The 6,659-nt window shown below is 42.6% G+C and overlaps 1 long non-coding RNA gene across 1 annotated transcript; it reads right to left on the bottom strand.

Moving 5' to 3' along the window:
• Positions 1-246: 246 nt before the first annotated feature.
• Positions 247-3,505, bottom strand: LOC119308708. Its single transcript, XR_005150252.1, has 3 exons — positions 2,355-3,505; positions 2,065-2,281; positions 247-626 (listed from the first exon to the last, which is right to left on the bottom strand). It is a non-coding gene; the product is annotated as an uncharacterized LOC119308708 (long non-coding RNA).
• Positions 3,506-6,659: the final 3,154 nt, after the last annotated feature.

The raw sequence follows: 6,659 nt of genomic DNA, 5'->3' as shown, positions 1-6,659 counted from the left end.
GATTTTGGCATAGAGCTTTTCTTTCATAGTAAGCTCCGGCAAAAACTGCGGTTAGGAAATTCATCTCGTTCATATTTCATTAGCGTTGCAGACATGTAATTCATCTCATTCTTATTTAGTTAGCTTTGCAGATATGTAGCCAATTCATGCACAAATTCAGGTGACAAGGAACATATCACCATATCACCATATCATTTTGAAAATTGCATTATCTAATTGAACCAAAAGATCTGACCGTAGTGGGACTTTTGTCAAAATGACACATATGAGCCATCATCTCATCTCACGGAACCTTGAAATGTTGAAATTTTTATATCTAACCATAACAAATATCATTAGAAAATTGTACTATTTGATTGAACTACAAAAACTGCAAGTAGTAGGATACTGGATTTATAAAATCAACACGACACAATTTCACAATTATGATGCTCCATAGGCATAAACACCTTTTACTTTTGTTTCATCTTTCATATCCCTCGCATGAATGATGAACCTGCATATATTGCCTTTTAAGAGAGATGCTTGAAAATGAACGAAACATGAAATCTTGAATATTGTTGTTGACGCCGCCAATCCAGTTCTGGTATGAATCCACAGTCCACACTTTCCCTACGATCCTAAGTCTGAAACAGTCAATAAGGAGTCAATAGAATACACTTCTACATCAGTTCTGCACAGGACTAACTGGAGCTTGTGCATAATTCTATTTGACTGCTAAAGTAGCATAGCAAATAAAATGAATACAACATGAAAAATAAAATATATAACCGCGCTTGCACTTATTTACCGTATACTGAGGTGCTATACATTACACTAAAAATTGTCCAACAAAATAACATAGAAAGGCTGCTGAAAATGAACAGTATGGCATGATGGCATAGAGGAATGTCACATAAAACTATAGTAAGCCCGCAGTTCAGGTTCTATGATTCTCTAATATTGGTTCTCTAATACTAAAAGCAATAGCCAAATATCACTGCATAGTTCTTCCAGGGTATTAAAATGGCAGGCTCCCTTCAACATCCAATCTAAATGCATGCGACTCACTCAGAATTGCTACATGAACAAGTAATTATGCATGTATCCTTACTTGTCCAGAACACAGGGGGCTCATGCCTATTAGCTCAGAATTGCTACATGAACACGTAATTATGCATGTATCCTTACTTGTCCAGAACACAGGGGGCTCATGCCTGTTAAAAATTAAATTGGCAAGATGTAGAGCCGCCTACTTGCCAGTATCACACATCATTTAAACATGAGAAGTAAATATACAAAGTTGAACCAAGGGACATTAGAATAACTACATACACAAAATCCAGTTTTAGCATTGCAACATATGAACTTAAAGGGAATTCCAGTCGTACCACTTAGAATTCAGTCTTCAGCACACGGCGTATCAAATAAAAAACCCAGAAGATTTGAAATTGCCTTCCTCCTAACGTCAAGCAAGGAATTTATAGGTGAGGTTTGCGATGAAGGTTCGGCAGGGCCATCCTGTGGTGTTGCTCCCGACATCAAGCAGCTACAGCCGCGCGCCACACAGAGAGGCTGAATGGCGGGGGCGACTGACGAGCAGCACGTGGGAGGCAGACAAACAGAGTCGGGTCAGGCACCGTGTGCCACAGGAGAGGCGGCGGGCGGGGGCCGATGGAGAACGGGCCGGCGGGTGAGGCATGGCAAGCGGCAGGAGCCACTTGAACAAATTGTTTTACAAATTACTGTAATGACTAATCGACATATACAAAAGCAATTCACATGAACTGGACAGAGGACTCTGTTCTGTATGTTTCTGAGTAGAAAGGTAACAAACAATCTAAGAAAATGAAATTAAGTTAATTCTCACTATTTTTGTTAGTATGATTTTTAAGCACAATGCTAACAGGCTACCGCACATACAGCTATTAGCTGAAAGAATTTGATTTTTCATCCCTTCACTCCCAAGAGATTAGTGGATGGACAGAAGACTGACACCGAGTCCCCGATCTAACACTCTCAGCTAAAGCAACACAAATCTCTTGGTAAAACACCACAGGCACAGATCGAGAAGCGTGTGCTCACCAGATGGTTGGCCAGGATGACCTTGGCACCCTTCCCCATGAGGAAATTGATGGACGGCATGGAGGCGCGGATGCCATTGTCGTCGGTGATGTTCTGGCTGTCGTCCAGCAAAACGTTCAGATCGGCATGGAGGAACGCCTTCTTCCCCCTGAGGTCCTTGTCGCCCAGGGTGCCCACGCTCCTCTTGGTCGCCATTTCCTCCTCGGTCTCCCCTTCCCTGCACCAAATCCGACGCCGTAGACATTAGATTAATCCGCAGAGGAACCAGATTCAGACGAACGGAGATTTACCAGGCAAGAAATCAATCGGGTTAATGCCAATTGAACATCACATTTCTGCCATTCGAAAGTGAGTTCATGAATCCTTGTGATTATTTTGTAGGTGTTCTCTACTGCACTGAATTCAAAATCTGCAAAAATAGAAAGGACAAAAAAATAAGTTGCAGGTGTGTAACTGAAGAACCTCGTCATGTTATGACGGAAGAATCACTTATCCGGAGCAAAAATAGACTGGAGACGGGCAGGCTTTTCATCCGTAACGTCGTCCATCTCCTATCCCTGGAGAAGAATTGTGGCCACTCATCTGTGAAGGATCGCACCGCCGCCGCCGCAGCACCTTGCCATCGTGAACCTGACATTGCAGAACAACTGCGCCTTGCACGGCCATGGGCACATAGACCAACATCCGCCTTCTGCACGGCCAGAGGAAAAGCAGCTCCAAACCACCATCCAAAACCAACACGGCCATGGGCGCCGGCGCCTCAAAGCAATGGCTGAACGCCCCACTCCTTTTGGACAGCCACGCACAGAAACCCATCGCCACCTGAAACCATCGCCACCTGAAACCCACGAACAGAAAACAACCAACGCCGCCACATGGAGCTCTCCGCTCAAGGCCGCTGGTCCGAGCGCCATCTCAGATCCAACCCGCTCCAACACCATCTCCATCCACAACTCCACCTGCAGCACCCACTCCGGCAGCAACAGGAGGCAAAGCACGCCCCGTCTACTGCAGCAGCTCCCGACCGCCGCTTTTGCAGCCCACCTGGCCGAGATTCGCTGCCTCCATGACCGGGCGCGCCGCCCCCTCCGACAACCGCCGGGCGCTCTCAGGAGAACCGCCGCACACCAGCACCTCCTCCAAAATCCCGCGGCCGTGCTCCGCCTCCCTGTACGCACCTCATCGCACACCTCCACACCGGAGAGACCACCGCGTCGCCCACATGACGCCACTCGCCCGCGCGTGGGAGGCCCGTCGGAGCGCGCTGCCATCGCCGCCGGCGTCGACGGCCAAGGGAGCTCGGGGAGGGAGGCACTCGCGGGGCTAGCTAGGGTTAGCGCGTCCGGAGCCGCCCGCGCGAGCGGCTCGGGAGGAGGAATCGGTCCTTATCGATCCGGAGATTCAGGGAGCGGCATGCGAGGATCAGGACGTGGAGGACTAAAACTGGCAGACCACGGCGCGTCTGCTCGGCAGAACATTTGATCTGGGACGTTGATTTGGATGGCTGACTGTTGACGCAATATGAACAGTTGGATGGGTTTAAGTTGATTTGATCAAAGGGTTGCGGTTATCCCGTGTACAATTTACTGTGTGGAGTTAGGAGGAATCATGTTTGCTCTTTTAATAGTAGTATAGATTGGGATGGAATTTCTGGCGAGTCTCCACTCAAAGTTTTTGATATTGCTTAGTACACTATATTTCCATAATGTTTGCCACTATTTTTGTGAAGCTCTTGTGTGAGGTACTCTCTCGATTTTCGAGCCAATCTTCACTTCTCCGTTTCGTAGCCAAAAAGCATGCGATAAGCACACAAATCGAAAAGATCCCAGTTTTCTCATAATGCCAAGCTCATTAGTTGTTGAACGTCGTTGTTCTCAAAGGGATGTTTAAGACCGGATCTTTATCAACTGGGCCCATGAGAGAAAGAACAGTAGCACGGTCCCATCTACGTGAAGGAACCTCGATCAACTCTGAAACAAAAACGTGATGGTCACACGATGCTGTATGTAGCACTTGAAGTAGGTTATCCCGGGGAACAAAGTTATCGTTCCAAACAAAGGTTATTACTTGGTTTTGTTAAATTTTTTTGTTTTATTTTTCTTTTTTCTTCATTTTCCCCTTTTTAACCTTTTCCAGTTTTTTTCAAATATGTGAAAAATTTAAAATTCAAATCTTTTTTCATATTTGTGAACCTTTCCTCAAATTTGTGAATCTTTTCAAGTTACAAGATTTTCTTCAAATTCGCGGTTTTCTAGTTTTTTGCTAACTTTCTAATTATTTATTTTTCAAATATGTGGTTTTTTAAACCTTTTTTTCAAATTGTTTAGTGAACATTTATTTAAATCCATGAATTTTTAAAAATCTATAAACTTTTGTTTCAAACGATGAACTTATTAAAATCCTTGAACTTCTTTTTTCAAAACTGATGAACTTTTTCAAATCCGCAAATTTTTTATTCATGATTCTTTTTTTCAAAATCAATGAAGTTTTTCCAAATCTGTGAACTATTTTTGAGTTCGTGAACTGTTTCTGAATCCTATGACCATTTTTGAAACCTTGAACTTTTTTTAAATCCCTCAACTTTTTTGAATCCTGTAAAGTTTTGGGGCTCATGAATTTTTCTGAGTTCATGAACTTGTTTTCAAATCCATGAACTTTCCTCACACTCATGAATTTCTTTCAAATTCATGACCTTTTTAAATTCAAATTTGTGAACAATTTTCAATTTTGTGAATTTCTTCAAACTCACAAACTTTCAAAAATTGAATTCGTGAACTTTTTTTAAACGCATGAGCATGTTAAAAATTGAAGAAATTTTAAAAATTTAAATCCATCAAAATTTTCTAAATTCATTAACCTTTTACAAATTTGTCAACTATTTTTTTAATTTATGAAGGTTTTTTGGGACCAAATTTTTTTGAACTTTTATTCAAATCCCTGATTTTTTTATAAATTTATGAACATTTTTCAAATCTAGAAATTCAGGAACATTTCTTCAATTATGTGAACTTTTCCAAATTCATTTTTTGTTCTAAATTTGTGAATTTATTTTCAAATATGTAAACGTTTGTTATCTCACAATTGTTTTCAAAAGTACTATGAAAAACCGGCTGGGCTTTTTCATAGTAGACCAACTGCATAAAAAATTAAAAAAAATAACTAGTTCTTTTTAGAGAATGAAAAAACAAACTATCTGGTGAAGGGAAGCGCTAGGCGCGAAGGGAGCGAACGTGAAATCACTAATTGAGGAGTACTTATTTCAAAGATCACTCCCACCTCCTCAGGTTTGACAAGTGATGTGCTGCATGGGCGCCACTCGTCGCAACATGAGAGTTTTCCATTTTCCGTAGATCCGTTTATTCAAAACATTTTATCTCTTAAACAGTCCATCCAAATCTCGAACCGTTTTCACCGTTGGATTCTTCGCGCTGAGATTTTCAAAACTAGATCCTATGTTGATAGGTTTCGATTAACCTTTTTTTACGAAAACCAAACCCGGAGCACGGTTTTTTTTCCTTTTCAAGAGACACACGGCCGTGCCTCTCACGAAAGCACAACCATGCCTCTCACGGAAGAAAAAAACAGAAATATGTTTTTTTCGTTTTCGAGAGGCACGGCCGTGCCTGTCACACGAGCAAAATCGTGCCTTTCGCGAAAGAAAATAATATAGAAAACACATTTTTCCCCGTTTCTGAGAGGCACCTTTCTCGGAAACAAATCTGTGCCTGTCATAGAAAAAAAACAGAAAACACATTTTTTTTCGTTTTCGAGAGGTACGGCCGCGCCTCTCGCGGAAGCAAAACCGTGCCTCTCGCCGAAGGAAAAAAAACAGGAAACACTTTTTTTCGTCTCCGAGAGGCACTGCCATGCCTCTCGAGAAAGCAAAACCGTGCCTCTCGTGTAAGCAAAAGAAAAAACGTGTTTTTTCGTGCAAATATTTTTTTGTCCAAAATCTAAGGAAGACTGGTGGAAAACCAAAAGGTTGAAAAAACCCGAAAAAACCCGGTTACATAGCCGAAAACGCGTGCGAAAAATTAAAAAAAAATCGAAGAGAGCACGCAGAGCGCGACATGTGGCGGCTGCTGAGAGCGCGTCAAGTTGCACGCTCTTAGCCCACTCGCAAGTGATCGTTAGCCTCGAAGGTGCGCTCGTCAACTAGTTGCTCCCGAACGAACGGGCAAAAAGCGGGCGAGCCAGCTTGCGCAATAGTGGGCCGCGGCCCGCTGGCATTCCGCACGAGCGCCAGCTTTTCTAACCGGCGCTCCCTTTCTATTTTCCTACCCAAGTGGTTTACAGTCTGAACATTGTGCGCACCCCAATTGTCTGCAAGCGATGGCTAAATGTGATTATAAAGAATCAAGCAAGGTGTGTGTAAACTAGTACTGCTATCCAAATTCAAGATGTTCAATTTTCTCTAGATAGTAGATACACAAAACAAAGCTACTAATTTGACAATCACAAACTCACAATGGCCAAACCTACAAATTACCAGGGCAAGACAGAACAATCGGAAAGTCAAAATTCAATCAATATTACTGAATAGACCAAAGCAAGGGATTGTCCAAAACAAGCATAATTTAATTTAACAGTATGCC

The sequence above is a fragment of the Triticum dicoccoides genome, chromosome 5B (genome assembly GCF_002162155.2).
Source record: "Triticum dicoccoides isolate Atlit2015 ecotype Zavitan chromosome 5B, WEW_v2.0, whole genome shotgun sequence".
NCBI lineage: Eukaryota > Viridiplantae > Streptophyta > Magnoliopsida > Poales > Poaceae > Triticum > Triticum dicoccoides.
This window is presented reverse-complemented; position numbering and strand designations above follow the sequence as displayed.